The following is a 16,390-nucleotide window of genomic DNA, read 5'->3' as shown; positions in this document are numbered from 1 at the left end:
TGTGGCCTGCCCCCGCCCCGCGCCCCGCTTCATGACCACAGGAGGCTGCCCGCACAACACGCGGCCCCGCTCAGCCTCGGTCTGCGGGAAGCAAACGCAGGGGCTCGGCTGACGGCACGGGCACCACTTTGATAAAAAAGCTCCCCCCCCCCCCCAAAAAAAAAAATAGAAGAGAAAAAGAAACCACCCTTTGATGGCTTCCCCACAGAACTCAGGGCAGCAGCGAGGGCCCGACCCTGGGGCGAGGGGCAGGTGCACAGCGGACAGAACAGAGGCCTGTCGCACCCCAGCCCCGACGCGGCAGGTCCTTGAGGCCACAGACGTCCGTCTGCGTCCCGCCGGAGGCTCGGAGGCCCGAGCTAGTAATGGCTGAAACGCGGGGAGGGGTTTCCAGTCGTGCCAAGCCTGATCGATCATCTGAATCCGTGCGTCTTCCAGGATTGCGCGGTTTCGGGGCTCACAGGCTCGCAGCCCCCCCAGGGACCCTGAAATCTCGGGAGGCCAAGGGTCTTTGCCAGGCGATGCTTCTGGGGCCGCCCCCCGCGGAGCCAAACTGCCGTGTGCAGCACAGGCTCTGCCCAGGTTCTGAAGAGGCCACCAGGACTCGATCTGGGGACACCCGCCACTGAGGCACGGCCACCACCAACCCCCGTCAACCCTGGAACCTGCCGATCGCCCACAGCCGACCCTGCGGCCCACATGCCAGCCACGGGAGCCCAGGAGGTGACATGATCACAGGGGGGCCCAGCCCAAGGGAGGGGGCGCTGGATGCAAGTCCAGGACGCGCTGGTGGCCCCAAAGACACCCCCGGGCTGCGGGTCCCTGCAGACGCCGCACAGGACGGCAGTGACTCCGTGGGTCTCAGGATGGACACCACGTTCCCGCTCCCATGGGCAGCACCACCCAAACGTGCTACCTCCAGCTTCCCACGCAGCATGCCCTAGACACGGGAAGAGAAGGGATGAGGGGAGCCTCCGTGTCCGCTCAGGACAGGGTGCCGGCACCACTGGAACAGACGCCCCGGGGACCGGGAGGGGCGGTGGGGCCGAGGGCTCCCCGGACCCACCCCCGTGGCCCAGCCACACCTGCCCGCCCCTCCGGCCCCCTCCCCAGCTGAAAACCAGACCCGATTCTTGACGGAAACGGAATCTGATCATCGTGATCAGCCCCACTAAAAAGTCCAATGCGAGGGAGCAGAAACTTGGAGAGGGTTAAAGAGGACTCTGGAGTTAGAGGCTTGGGATAAGGGACTGGGATTACTGGGATAAAAGCGAGGGCTGGAGGTGAAGCAAAGGCCACAGGCACAGACTGTTGTGGTTGGAGGGAGAAGAGAAAGGAGGAAGGGAGGGCAGCGGGCAGGGAGGGAGGAGACAGAAAATAAAGGCCCGGCATTGTCCAGCTCTCCCTCCACGCACCCAAGTGGATTTGCAAAGACGAAACCTCTCGCCTCCAACCTCCACGTCCATAAGAACACTTCCCAGGCCAAAGTTTAGCTAAATGGAGGAAATCAAGAAATGCAAGGAACTCTGTGCAGGGACTAAAAATTATTTACCAATAAGTCTGCCTGCAGCTTTTATTTTATTTATGTATTTTTAAAGATTGTATTTATTTACTCATGAGAGACCCAGAGAGAGAGGCAGAGACACAGGCCGAGGGAGAAGCAGGCTCCATGCAGGGAGCTGCGGGGTCACGCCCTGGGCCCAAGGCAGACCCCTCAACCGCTGAGCCCCCCAGGGGCCCCTACCTACAGCTTTTAATGACAGGTTTTTATTTGGAAGCTCGGACAGGCCTCGTTTCTGCAGGAACCCATGGTAACGAAGCAGACACGCTAAGCGAAGGAGGAGGCGTGCAGACAGCGGGCTGGCGTGGGGTGGGGGGCGCCCACAGCAGCAAAGCTCTCCGGAATCTTCTTACAACTCAGGGGCCCGGTGGGAAGGTAGGTCCTGGGCTCCCTGGGGGGGGGGGGGGGGGGGGGGGAGGGGGGGGCGGGGTTCATGCAGCAACCCTGTTTCCAACAGCCTCTGTTGGTTCTCCCCGACTCCCCCTCATCACTGCTAAGCCAGGAAAACCGAGGGCGGGGCCGGGGGTCACAGCTCCCTGGAGGCCACAGGAGCCCCCACCCAGCAGAGGCCTCCCTGCTCCCAGGAGGGCGCTCTCCCCACGGACGAGCTGTCAGCGACCTGGACCGTGATGCCACGGTCCCCAGGGGTGCACAGTGTGACCCAAGGTGGGTCCCCGCTGTGCCACAGACTGTCCCCCTGCCCCCCCCCCGCTCCGAGGCGCACCCCAGTCCCCCCTACCCCGACTTTCCTGGCAACGGCGCTGCTTCTCTATGGCAAACAGGCTCGTTTGCTTCTGCCTCTGTTTCCCCTCCGGCGTCATCCCCGTGCCCGTCGCACGGCTCTCTAGCCCCGCGTGTGTTTAAGAGACAGAGAACCTGGATTCCACTGCAAACAAGCTCGGGAGCCTTCCTTCCTCAGTGATTCTTTTTCATTTAAACAAGTCGATCGTTGCTTAGGAATGAGACAGCTTCTCGAAGATTTTACCTTCGACACCTTCTGTGCAGCACAGAACTTAATCGCTACAGCATCTGAGTCCGTGACCATGTAGTTTAGTGTCTCGTGTGTCTGCCCATCCCTCCACCCCATCCTTCTCAGGTTCTGCGCCGCCTTCTGCGCTATGTTTCCCTGAGCACCAGATGCCCAGCTAAGCACGTAACCCAAAGGGCCCGGCCTGCCAAGGCTGCCCCCTTGCCCCAACCACGCACCCTGCGCACAGTGCAGGCGGAGCCTTGCTCCTGGGGCAGAGGGAGCCCCACCTTGCCCTTCGCATCCCCTCCTGTTCTGAGCTCTGGGGGACAGCTTGCACTGGGCACAGACCCGATGGGGACCCTGGACGCCAGGTGGCGGCGGGTTCTTGTCATACCCTCCCTCTCAATCCCCTCTATGGGGTTGTTCTCCCGAATTCCATTCTCCTGGGGCCTCCTCTTCCCTCTTCTCTTCCCCCCCCCCCCGCCCCTTTTTCAAAAGCCTCAAGGCCAAGGAATGAGAATCCAGGCTACCAAGGGTTCGAAGCAGGAGAGAGTGAAAGAAAGAAGTTGGATTTTTTTGTCTTTTGCTCCAATGTTCCGGCCCAGCTGAAAAAAGCAGAAAGAAATAGCATGGACGGTATTGATGACGGTCTGGCTCCCTGGAGAACAGCTAAGGAGAAACTGCAACACCAACGTGGGCTCCAGCCAAGGGGGAGAAGACAACCTAAAAGTCGTTTCTTCAACAAGGTACAGATTTTAGAAGGCTGCCACTGGGGGTTGGGGCGAGGGGGGCGGGAGGCACACGGAGCCAAGGGCCCTGGGCTACCTGTCGGGAGACCAGCTGTCACCAAAACCAGATCCACATGTGTCTAGTGCTCTAGTATTCATTCCCACAGCACCTCCCTCCGGGTCTGTGCCCTGGAGCCCTGATGATGATGGTACTTGTCCAAGGGTGGAGCCGGGGCCTCTGGGCCACCACAAGCTGGGAGGTCCCAGTGCCTGTTCCCTAAGCAAAACCTGCTGCAGACAGACACACACACTGATGCCTCTCAGGCACAAGAAGGAAAGACCTTCTGCCTTGAAGATTCGAGGAGTCCAGCAGCCATGGGGAGAACCTCCTACCCCTGAGCCTGTGGGAACCTGTCACTCCTACAGCATAAGAAACCAGAATTGCCTCATCTCGTAGAATGGGGGGGACATAAAGGAGCTCCAGCGACAGTCCCATGCCCCCCCCCCCCCCGCTGTCTTTAAAGATGAAAAAGACAAGCCTCGGGGGTGAACAGTGGCCTGTCATAGGTAAGCGACTGTTCTACCTGTATGGCTGCCAGGGCAGATCCTATGCCCACTGCAGACAGTTCTACTTGGGAACAGGTGCTAAGCTACTAACAGCACTACCTTTCATTTGTGCTGCACTTGACCATTTATAGTCTCTGCATGCAGGTTACCTCAGGGTATCACAAAGATTATTATCACCCCTTTTTTATTTTACAGATAGGGATAAAATAAGCTGTTAAAAAAATTAAAAAATAAAACCTAGTTTAAGATTTGATTTATCCATTCATGAGAGACACGGAGAGAGGCAGAGGCACAGGCAGAGGGAGAAGCAGGCTCCCTCTGGAGAGCCCGATGCAGGACTCAATCTCAGGACCCTGGGGTCAAGCCCTGAGCCGAAGGCAAGCGCTCAACCCCTGAGCCACCCAGGCGTCCCTTAAACTAAGTTTTAAATCTAGCCCCTCTGACTCCTGATCTCTACTCTTGCCACCGACCCTCAACGCTTCTCAGACTATGTTAGGAGTTTACTTGGTCTAAATCTTTACTTTTTAAAAATAAGATTTGCCTGAGATACATTTTCCTCAGAATGTTATAGAGTACTCGCTGCATTTGGGATATGGGTCTGGGGAATTCTTTGTTTGGGGGATACCTGCCATGTGCCTGATGCCCTGCCAACTAGTAGGTTAAACCATGAGATTGCCAATCTCACCCTCATGTCAACGCAGAAATAGCACTTTCCTGTGGCTCAACAATTAGACTTCACCTTCTTGAGGTCAGAGCAGGTTTTTTAATTTTATTGGTCTTCTCCTGGCCTTTTAAGAGATGTCGTATTCCCTGTTTACTAAGAAAGTATGAATTAGGGATGCCTGGGTGGCTCAGCGGTTGGGCAGCTGCCCTCGGCTCAGAGTTGGGGATCGGGGTCCCGGATCGGGGTCCCTGCATGGAGCTTGCTTCTCCCTCTGCCTATGTCTCTGCCTCTCTCTCTCTCTCTCTCTCTCTCTGTGTGTGTGTGTGTGTGTGTCTCTCATGAATAAATAAATCTTTAAAAAAAAGTATGAATTATTTAGAGGACACAGTTTTCTAGAGACTAATTTAGGCAAATTAGTGCTACCCCTTCATAAACTACCACTAAAATGAAAACATGGCTGGGATGCCAGCCCTATCCTGATGGGGAGAGAGTTTAATGGGGGTGCTGGAGTTCTGACAGTGTCTCACTTGGAAAGCCCAAGTCAGAAGTGATGTCTGAGACACAGCAGGAGCTCAATCAATATTTGATAAGGGGATGAATAATAAAAATGGCTAAGATATACTGAATAACTGCTCTGGGTCAGCCACCAACCTAAGTTCTTTATGTAGGGTCATTGCATTCAATCTGCACATTCATCCTATGACGAAGGCCCTATTCCCATTTTATAGACAAGAAAAGTGAGACATTGGGCAATTCAGCAACAGCCCTAGGGAATAAACAGTGACACGAGGCTGGAAGCCCAGGAAGTCACCATCCAGAGCCAGGCTCTTAGCTCATGAAACACTTTAGTTTAGTTTAGTTTTTAAAGATTTTATTTTTAAGTAATCTCCACACCTACTGTGGGGCCTAAACTCACAACCTCAAGACCAAGAGTCACATGGTCCACAGCCAGGCGCCACCCCCACCACCACAAAAAGGCATTTTAAAGGGACAAAGGAAGACAGATGACAGCTGGTTTGATTTGGGGTCTGTTGAGTTTGAGGTTCCCATGGGAGAACCGGGTGGCCCTGTCCAACACGCCAGCAGAAACGTGGACGCGGGGCTGAGGCAACATGTTGGACCAGATCTGGGAGCCATCAGTGTATTTTTAGGTGATGCTCTTGGAGCGAGAGCAAAGGGTGAGTACAAGAAACAGAAAGCCACCAGAGGTGATGGAGAAAGAGCACCAGAGAGGTGATGGCACCACCGCCTTCTCTGCTCGCCTCCTCCCCAGTCCCCGAGGTGACCTGTGACTGTGGTGCCTTCTTGATTTGTAAACTTAATCCACCTCCACAGAGAAGAGAGTTGAGGCTGACTATTCCAAAGACTTTAAATAATCCAATAATAACTCGCATCTGCTTTTCAAATCCAACCTCAAACATAGTACTTGGACCCGCACATCACTGCCACGTTACACTGCTTAGCCCTGTGGGCATGGCCTTAATTTCTGTCTGGGACACATCTGCCTGGTGGACAACAGACGGCCGGCTGGCACTTCCGGGGGTGTAAGATGCCCCATGGTCATCTGGGGGACTCAGTACATGCACAGCCCACTCGCAGTCTGATTCAGAGGCCGGGGGTAGGGCCTGGGGCTCCGCATTTCTGCAATCTTTCAGATAATTCTGATCGTCCTGAGGCCCCTTCTTTGAGAATCAAGACAACATAGGCCAAAAAATACGCTACTGATCAGCAACAACATAGCAAGTGATCTTTTTTCAAGTCACCCTCACGCTGGTCTTCATGTGTTACTAGCCCAGTGTCCCAACACACTGCCAGGATTATTTCCCTTGGGAGCCCGTGTGCTCATTAAAGACTCCAACAACTTTCCCCAGTAAGGGCTGATGCGAGGAATCACCTGACACTTTTATCCGACACTTAATTTGCCATCAAACTCCGGCCGCTGATCGAATCCAGGGAAACTGCTGACCTTTCACCCCCGTCTGTTACCGTTTAGAACCAAATCGTCAGAGTCTTCGCGCTCCAAGCCGGATCCCCTAAACACAGAAATGAAACGAGGCCTTCTGGTGCCGGCTTTCGAAAAGGTGACAGAAAAAGCGGAATGTGAACAGCTGGCCTAAGAGACGTCACACCTGCATCAGACCCCTCGGACACCTTAGCTCTAAGCCGAGGCCAGAGGTGGCGGGGGGGTGGCCCCGGCGGGGGGTGCCCAGCGCGGCCAGACCCACTCCTGCCCCGGGCTGGGGGCGAGGAGCCCCCGCGAGGACTTGCCCTCGGAGCCGCCCAGGGGCGCTCACGGCCACGCTCGGCCGCGTGTGTGGTGGCTCCCGCTCCGCCCGGTAGAGCGCAGGGCAGGAGGTTCTCGGGACTTTCTCCGGCGAAACCCTTCACCGGCCACCGGGCCCCCCTCGGCCCAGTGCAGACCCTGGCGCTTGGCAGGGGACGCCGAGCGGAGGGAGCGGGCACGCGACCTGCCTCAGCGGCCTGTCAGCGGCCCCTCAGCGGCCCCTCAGCAGCCTCCTCAGGACGCCCTCGCGCTGCGCCTCCACCCAGCCCGCCAGGCCTCAGGCGGGGGCTCCTCGGCTTCGTCCTCCCCCGTCACGGCATCTCGTTTCCCGGCCCTACTATTAACGCGCCCGCGAGGTGCCCGGGCCTTCACCAAGCCGCCGCGTCCATTCAGTTGACGCCAAGTAACGGACACTTTCAGCAAATCGGATGCTCGTGCTAACGGGTCGCCGCATCGGCCTCCATCCCCGGGGCACAGCTGGCTTCAAGGGTGCTAGCGGACGACCCCGACCACCTTGGCCCCACCTAAGGCCTCAATCCTACTTACACCTCACAATCCATGCCCTACAGACCCGGTTGGCCTGTTGTCCCTCTGGGAACATCTCCTGTCCCCTTCGGCTCCCAGAACCGTCTCCGTGGCAACATTCTGAGGCTGCTGGATGGTCCCCGTACCCTAGAGCCCACTTAGAGGAAGCGTATGAAACCGTGCACGAGCCCTCGGCTCCGACTGAACGAGGCCGCCTCAGCTAACAGAACGCTGTCGCGTCCTGCGCACGTCTCGGGGCAGCCGCCTGGACTTCCCGGGAGGTGGGCGCTTGCCCTGTAACCCTCACAGGACCCAGGCCAGGCGTTCCACCCACAGGCATTCAGGTACGGACGGCCTTTTGCACAACAGGACAACTAAAGATACAGACCGCCGTCTACCGCGCACGCCACCCACGTCATTTCGGAATTGGGATTTAACACAATCGTGCAGATTGAAATCCAGCCTTTAGGAAAAGGAGTAAATCAAGAGATAGACCTTCCAGAACCTGGAAAACATACCCCTGAGTCACCACTAGCAGAAAGCTCGCCACCATATGTAATTAAGAAGGAAACAGGGTCTATCTAGTTCCTTTTATGTGATCAGGGCCACGAAAACATCCCCAAGGGTCAAGAGTTGTTTGCCTTTTTTTCACAAGTAAACAATTCTGCCTCTGGTCACCAGCCACCACTTATGGTTCCTAAAAGAATTAAAATAGGGCATCGTTGGGAAGATTTCGTTTTGATTTTATAGTCAACTATGAGGTCACTGCCAATGGGGTGCCACCGCATGTCCCCACACCACACTTGACCTTCTCGGAAGATTGTTGCCAAACAACTGTATCTGCAGACCTAGGATAATTTGATGTAGGAAACGGAATAAATTCAGGGTCACGTATTTAGTTAATATTCACTCGACAGGCAGAGATTTGTTTCTGACACGGGTCAACCTAATCTGGCTGAGGGGCATTTTCAAGGCATCGATAAATGTATTCTGAACCAGCAGACATAGCTTCCCTGAAGACAAAGGCGCAAAACCTACCGTGCGGACGGGACTCCGACAAGTAAATACTACCCTCTTCCATCTTCTTTTAAGAAAGACTGAAATTCCAGAATGACTTCAGAATGAGTTCAGGGAGGAAGGCTAATAAACTGGGGACTAGGGCAAAAACTAGCTTTTCAGAAAAATCTCCAGATTTCAATTTCCATGAGAAATAACAGGTTTTCCTAAGAAAATTGCCGTGCAGAAAATGACTTCCTACATTCCTATCTTGCGTTATCCTCTGTTGGTTGCTCTTTATGTATTGACACCCTTGGAAATAGATGCAATTACGGATAAGCATGCTAAGCACAGTTCTTATGAGGCACCACTCTCCGTTCTTTCACAGGAAAGCGTACCCTGGGAGCACATCCTGTCCCAGGAGAAATGCTGACGGGTAAGCCAGCCCCGCGGAAGAACAGACTGACTCGGACTCCGCGGCGTGTCCCCTGCTGGAGCTCCCGAGTATCACCCGAAGAGAGCATCTGCTTCTGCTCCCAAGAGCAGCACCGAGCACTTCCCCACCTATTCTGGAGTCGAGGCTGGCTGTCAGAATGAAGGGTTGGAGAAGCAGAAGCCAGAGCACACCTGAGCCCTTGGGGCTCAGGACCCGGAGGGTAGCCCGGGCTGCACAGGGATGGGGGCCCCAAGGGGGGTGAACAGTGCCTGCCTGACCTGCTCCCTGAGGTCAGCAGCCCAAAGAGGGGAGGACCTAACCTGTTCCTGGTCACCAGCCCCTGGAAGGACAAAAGGGCCCCCCAAGCCCAGGAAATCGTGATGTAAATCCCGGGTCAGGTTTAAGGCTTCGGCATTCTTTTTCTAAGAGATTAGAATGGCCCGCTACTTTCCCAACTGCAAGGCTGGAGTGCAGAAGGCCAGAACCTGGTGTGCTGGTCACAGTCAGGGATCGCACTAGAAGGGTCCGGCACTCTCCCCAATCTGGGTTTTGCAATTCAGTACAGGCTGATATGGAGAGGCAGGTACCGGTGGGCTCACCGCACTCCAGGTAGGGGCAAAGCACACGGTTTAAGAAAAGGGACCGTTTTCCATCCTCCCTCCAGGCAAATGAACGTGACCCTTCCATGGAAGCCTCGCCTTTTTCAATGAACAGGTACCAGGCCCTGAAATGCCTCCCCTCTTGCAGAGGACAATTCCGGATTGGGCTGCGGATGCGGCTCTGGAAGCAGCTTCCTAATTGAAATCAGACCAGCACACCAGTTCCAGGTGAGGAGGATGCGCTATCTTTTGCGACGTTAGGCCTCGAGAAAAGGAATCTGCCCTCAGACAACAAGGACAGAAAATGGAAAAGAAATGAAGTTTCATATATAAGGTAGGTCCCCTCCCCACCACACACACACACACACACACACACACACACACACACAGGCATTTGACTACATATTGTGTAGCTTCAGGGTACTGCGGCTAAATAGCGAATCTTTAAAGTTTCATAGGAATTTCAAAACATCTGGGGAAGCAGCTCAAATTTATGTCCCTTTTTTTCCCCTAAAAGGATCTGAGCTGCTGCTCTCAGGTGTCTTCTGTACCATTCTGGAAGATCTCTGCACTGCCTTTCTTTCAGAGCCAGTAAAATGCATGATGAAATTTTCTAAATGTCTCATGTCTACAAAACCGCTTTGAAGATCAAGTTACATCTTTTTCTTATTATGAAAAAAATCAAGGGTTCTTGCAGCAAAGGTAAGAAGTCCACTGACCAATACTATGACCTCTGGACTTCTGATGTCAGATGTGGAAAAAAAATATTTCTCTTCCCTAGTCCATTTTTTTTTCCAACATGAAAAGCCTGTGCATTTTGATAAGCCTCCATTAGAGAAACCATTATTTTCGTGTGCTGGTCTGTTTTTATTTGATTTAAAGAATGACAGCCGCCCAAGGGTATCTAATCGGACACTAGAGTTACATGGTTGGACGAGCTTAAAAAAATATTCTGAGTATCTCCTATTAATAGATATTAATTTAAGTGGGCTCGATCGTGTGCCCTCTCGAGCTTGCATCTGAGTCTTACGATCTACAGAGAGAGGTGGCTTGTCCAGGGAAGTCGCAGAGAGAGAACCACCTCATCCTTTATTAACATTTTCTGGAAGTTATGATGACTACTCTGGGATTTCGTCTTACTTTCTATTCTCCCCATAGGTGAAATTTTTGCCATGGTTGAAAAAAACTCAATGAATTTCAGACTATGGAACAGATGCTGCGGAAAACATCACAGGTAGGAAAGCATACCCTTCTGCTCATGTGTTTCCTATAAAAACTTGTAAATCCTTATAAATTTGCATCCTCTGTTCCCCTCTGTTCTCTCTCTCTCTCTCTCTCTCTCTCTCTCTCTCGTTTGTTTTTGGCAATATCAGCACTTTGGCCTTTTCTGCGTTGCCTCTTTGGTTTCCAAGCTTTCCAACTCGCAGAAGGCTGTGCGTGGCCACGGAGGCCAGGACCCTGGGACACGCCATGGGGGAAGCGTCCTGGGGCTGAGCACCCGAGCTATGCCCCACAGGTGGTTCCATCTCTAGGTCAGCTGCGCCAACCACAGCCGGGGGCCGGAGCCTCGGGTGCCTGGTCTGGAGCCTTCGCACATGCCGTTCCCGCTGCCTGGGGTACCTGTCACCTCTCGTTTACTTGACTGCCTCCGATTATTCCCCAGGTCTTAGAGACACGGCACGACCGTTTGGCAGGTCCTAGAGTGCCCCATCCCAGGGCACCAGCGCTCCCGTCCTGTGCCCACGAGCACAGCTCGGGGCTTCGGTGCACGGTTAGCGCGGAGGCCCACTGTGACGTCAGGGGTCAGACTGCACGACGGACTCTGGGAGGCGCGGCCAGGGCCTCACTCACCAGTGGAGAGGGCCGCGTGGAAAAGCCTCCCGACCTGAAACTCTAGTTCAAAATTTCTGAAAAGAATACGGTAATATTGGCTGAAGTACGGATGGAGAATAGTTGAAAAGAGGCTTTGCCAATGAGGCAGATGGAAGAACAGAGAGGCTGATTTAGGCTGAAAGTCAGAGTTAGAGATTTTTAAATCACTGCACAAAATGTATCCGGCACAAGCTATGAGCCCACCTATTTGTGAATACCCAGGAACTGGCTGTTAAAATAGGTCACTGACTGAACTTAGTCATTAAATAAATGACTATTTTGCTTACATATACGGGCCCTAAACCCAATCGACTGGCCATTTAAAGGATCTTAGAGCCAACGAGGCACATTCCCACAGACTGGCTGAGGGGCTGGTTATCTTAGAGGGCGTCCGGCAGCCGCCGTGGAGAGGGCTATGAAGCGGCAAGCTAACGGCTCGCCGAGAACCAGCAGGCCTAGGACGGTGGCTCATGACGCTGCTGACATCACAAACACGCGTGGTGCTCATGAAAATGACACAGGACGAGGCCCGATGGAGACCGAGTAAATCAGGATCCGTAGAGTCAGGGCTGACACCTGGAGGTTGGCCAGGTGGGGATTCCGATCACCAGGCAGCTTTGGGAGGGTTTCGAAGGGCTTGCATATAAGACGGCCCCTGGATGGGCCCGAAGAGGGGAGAGAGAGATGAGGCAGGACGGCAAGCAGACAGCAGGGAAGCTCCAAGCCCTTGGGGATGAGGCCGCACGGTCCAACTGGGGGCGTGGAGCCAGTAACCCAGGTTTATAGAAATGTCCGTCTGCACAAATCTATTCCAAATCCTTGTTTTTCAGACACAGACATGAAGTCTCAGAAAGGCTAAGGGACTCGTCCAGAGTCAGAGAGCAAGATCACAGCCAAGCCGGGAGTCAAGTATGCGTATCCTGACGTCCAAGCCTTTTCTTTCCAAAAGGACGACTGCAGAAGCCAAGGAGGCTACCACAGGGCCTCCTGACCCCAGAGCTGTGTGATCTAGGCGCTTCCCTCCTACACCTATACCCACGCAGCAAACGGAAACTGTGTTTTTATCATCCATTAAGTGGTGTCATCTCAAGTGACCTAAAGGGTCTCTGATTCTTAATCCAGATGTTGCTCAGATTCCGGAAGCCAAGGATGGGCTGCAAGAGAAGCAATGTAAGCCCAAGGTCTCAGGTTACCTGTTCGGGGCAGTGACGGCAGAAATATGGACTCCCATCCACTCAGGCTAATACTGCTGATGGTTCATCCTCTCTTAGAGAAAGAGCGGAGCGGCAAGCCTGTCTTACCTACAGAACGCTGTAGAGCGGCCGCAGGGATCTCCAACACAGAGCGTCCGGCGAAAGTCCTCTCCTTGGCTCCTCTGGTTTGCCCCTCGTGGGAAACTCCAAAGGATGGATGAGATGAAAACCCTCGCACACTACCCTGGAAGTCTTCGCACCGGGTGGCATCACCACCCCGAGCAACCCTTGCTGCGCTGTAACCAGTAGTCCCCCGTGCACGTGCAGAGAACGTGCAGAGAACGGTCTCCAAGTGGAGGGTACACAATTTTTTTTTTTAATGACAGTGATTTCATATTTACTAAGTCCCTACTATGCTGGGTCCCTCACGATGCATGGAAACAGCACAGCCCCTGGGCTCCACTGTAATGGAATCCGAGGTCAGAAACAAACATTTCGTGACCATCCTTGTATTTCTTCAGAACTGCTGCACCGGCATAAGCATGCAGTAACGCACGTAACTACCAGCAGTAAGGTAGTGAGCTGTTTATACAGAGCTCCTTCCTTCTGTTCTAGATTAACACCCTTGTTTAAAAAAGAAAAAAATGCTTTCCTTTTCCTTAGAACCATTTTCTTTTCATCTCTCCTCCGAGAAGTGAGATAAAAAGGGAGAAGAAGAAGATGCCCTTCCCATCATGTCACATCAGAGATCGCTCAAGGTGGTAACTTTGAGAAGACGTCAGAGGAAATGAAGGGGCCTTGAAGCTGTCCCAGCACCAAGGACTTGAATGGGGGGTAAAAAAAAAAAAAAAAAAAAAAAAAACCACTTCTGCCTCTGTGTTCGGCTCTTCCCTTTCTCCCCAGCTCAGACACCTGTCAATCACCCCGGGTTTGCCCAAGTGACGCGCCACATCCTTGATCACAGAACGTCAGCCCTCAAGCACCGCCACATCAGCCGAGTGCCTGGGCACCTAGCGTGGAGTGAGGCTGCCTACGGCGCTGCCTCAGACTTAAGAGCCCATCAGGACTCCCAAGGGGCTGTCAGTTCTGGCTCCTTCAACACCCGTTTCTCCCGCGCCGTCAAGAGAGCCGAGTGTGAGCAGACAGTGCAGAAGCCCCAGGGGTAGGAAAGAAGGGCAAGAGGAGGTCAAGAACATTACCAACTGTGCCAACGGCAACTGTCCCGGTCCATCCATCTGCCAGATTTCTTCCTGGCTACAGGGGCAGGAGGCCCTTTGGGTTGAAAAGAGTCTTGGACAGAAGCACTCCCAGTTCACTCATCCCTCCGCTGCAACGCCGGAGCTAGGACTAAGATCCGTGCAAACCAGACAGCCACCATCTACTGACTGCTCAGATATGCTCCTTGCATATTGTAACATTAATTCTGATCGTCAACAAGAGCTACATGATGAAATTCACTGGTTACGTTGAGACACGAAGTACAGAGAATTTAAGTCACTGGGCCAAAGCCATGGCTGGTGAGTGGCAAAGTGGACATTCAAACCCAGGTGCACCTGGAATCCAAGTTCATCTTCTCGGCCCCCAAGGACCACCAAGTCAAACACCCTGGCCAACTCAAGCTTATCCTCTTCTTGTCATCCGACTCAGACCTGGGATTCTTGTGGGTGGAGCTACCAAAATCTAAAGGAGAAGTGGTATGTTCCTACTAGGGCCAGCGTGTGGCCGAGGTCTGGGAGCACCATGGCTCTTCACGTGATGTAAACAGTGTGCTCTGCAGTTAAACAACCATGGGTACGTGTCCTGCAGCCTTCCTGGCACATGAAACCTCCCTTTCTCTAGGCCTAAGGCTAGACCTCACCTATCTCAGTAATACCCCAAGGCCCAGGACCAGTGAGCACTTAAATTCTGCGGTCTGTGTAGCTTTTTCTTGAAGATCTCCAAGGACAAAGACTGTCCAATGGCCTCTAGCAAGTCACACGGAGGATTCTGGTCCCTGAGATGGAAAGTGTGCAATCCCTTCCATTTGCCTTTTTTCTACTTGCTGCGGATGGAGAGAGGTCTTACCAGTCCGAGGTCGCCTCTACACCCATCTCAAGGAATACAGACCAGCCCTGTCACTCTCTGACTGACCTACAATAATATACATTCTAGCATAAAATGGTTGCAGCCCAGGCCACTGAAATGATAAAAGGTGGCACCACGAAACGATTAACCACAGGCACATTTATCAACCCTTCCCACAGAAAGAGGCTCATTTCTAAACAGTGCCGTCAGCCAGACTATTTCCAACCTATACTCAATTCCTAGACAACAGTCATGGTTGCTGAAATAACTGCAGCTATTTCTAGCCGGGCAAAATAAATACAGGCTGAAAGAAAAGTATAACTTGTAGTAAAAGATCTAACACTATTGCTCTTGATTAAGGATGCTCTTTGCTCTTCAGCATCTTCTCCAGAACAGCTGGGGAGTGGCTCTCAGAAGCGGGTTGTTTTGCTTTTTGCTTTCAGGGCTTGTGTTTGTACGTCCTCCACACGCAGGACAGTTGCCCACACGGCCCATTCTCTCGTTCCCTCATCGACACGATCTTTCCTCCTGCTTCCGGATTCTCATCCCAAGCTCAAAGGGAACATGGAAACACAAAACCAAAGCAGTGGCGGCACTCCTTCCCTTGCTCGGTCCCAAACCATGTTTCTGCCTTGCTCCACAAAAACCGAAGTGGCCATGTGTTTTAGCGCCAGCAGACCCCACGGACAGATACAGCGAGGATCAGGGGCTGGTCAGGTGCTGTTCCACCCTGTTCAAAGTCGGACTTTACGTGAACAGAGCTGCAGGCACCACCACCCCCCCTCAGGGTCAACCAACCACAAGAAAGGTCTGGATCCCACACTGCCCACAGAAGACGTTTCCTCTTAATATTGGGCTCAGACTCAGATAGGAATTTGGTATGAAACTTGAGTTCTTGGGGTGCCTGGGCGGCTCGGTAGGTGAAGCGTCTGCCTCTGGCTCGGGTCATGACCCCAGGACCCTGGGATGGAGCCTGCATCAAGCTCCCTGCTCCTCGAGGAGCCGGCTTCTCCCTCTCCCTCCCACTCCCCCTGCTTGTGCTCACTCTCTCGCTCTCTGTCAAATAAATAAATAAAATCTTAAAAAAAAAAAAAAAAAACTAAAGTTCCTGTAAGGCCCCCAAGACCCATCTGCAATCTTTACAGACATTCCTTTCTTGGCTTTTGTCATTCCATGCCTAGGCGGCTCCCTCTAAAATCCATCAACACCAGCCTTTAATGAACAGTAAGAGAGTCTAGAGGGCCCCTCTTCCTCCAGGGCGTAAGGATGTTTCTCTACAATGCAAAATAGCACCCGAAACACAGAATTTCATACACAAAGCCAGGCTGGAAGATAGCCAGCCCTTGGGAAGCAGCCCATAGTGATACTTTTCCTTGTGGTAACGTATCCTATTTGCCTTTCCAGAGTGATAATAACTAGCATCGAGTGCTTTCCACTTTCCACTTCCCAGGAGCTTTCCAGACCCTGGAACATTTCTGTTCCCTCCAAAGACACAGAGAGTTGTTGCTGCTTCTAAGGATTCCTATGAAATGACTCTAAATGTAGGCATAATGGGGTGTGATCTGTTGTCCTCGTGTATTAAGTGTATCATGTCAGAGGTTTGTCGTTTTCATAGATCAGGCCTACATTTAAGATATTTAATGTACTCTCACATAGGAATACCATGGCTGACCCCTACATAGCCGCCTTCAAGGAAGCACCTCCGGTCATGGTCTCACAGGTGATAGGCTCGTTCCGTTTTGCTTTGTTTCGGTCTAGACCACACACAGCACCTTCTCTCCCAGAGGCAACAATGAAAGAAGCCAGGGAGACGAGTTCAGGTCCAGACATTGCGGTTTGCCGGCCACAACCCCGGGGAGATGATTTAATCTCTCTCACCCTCAGGCTCCTCATCAGTAAGCGAGACTCTCTGCACACACACTCCATAGAGC

The 16,390-nt window shown here is 53.0% G+C and overlaps 1 protein-coding gene and 1 long non-coding RNA gene across 4 annotated transcripts in view; one reads left to right on the top strand and one right to left on the bottom strand.

Moving 5' to 3' along the window:
- The window catches only part of MAP1B (microtubule associated protein 1B), an 82,967-nt gene that overhangs the window by 25,652 nt on the left and 40,925 nt on the right, over positions 1-16,390 (bottom strand). The window lies entirely within an intron of this gene.
- LOC144314239 (uncharacterized) lies at positions 1,689-15,546 on the top strand. Of its 3 annotated transcripts, none has more exons than XR_013380064.1 (7): positions 1,689-1,936; positions 3,137-3,277; positions 8,684-8,731; positions 9,479-9,664; positions 9,848-10,032; positions 10,489-10,564; positions 12,033-15,546. It is a non-coding gene; the product is annotated as an uncharacterized LOC144314239 (long non-coding RNA). The 3 variants fall into 3 exon arrangements; XR_013380062.1 differs by having other exon boundaries at positions 9,446-9,664; XR_013380063.1 differs by lacking the exon at positions 9,848-10,032 and having other exon boundaries at positions 8,684-9,664.

Source organism: Canis aureus, chromosome 5, assembly GCF_053574225.1.
Source record: "Canis aureus isolate CA01 chromosome 5, VMU_Caureus_v.1.0, whole genome shotgun sequence".
NCBI classification, from domain to species: domain Eukaryota; kingdom Metazoa; phylum Chordata; class Mammalia; order Carnivora; family Canidae; genus Canis; species Canis aureus.
The sequence above is the reverse complement of the archived record's forward strand: the minus strand, read 5'-3'. Positions and strand labels throughout refer to the sequence as shown.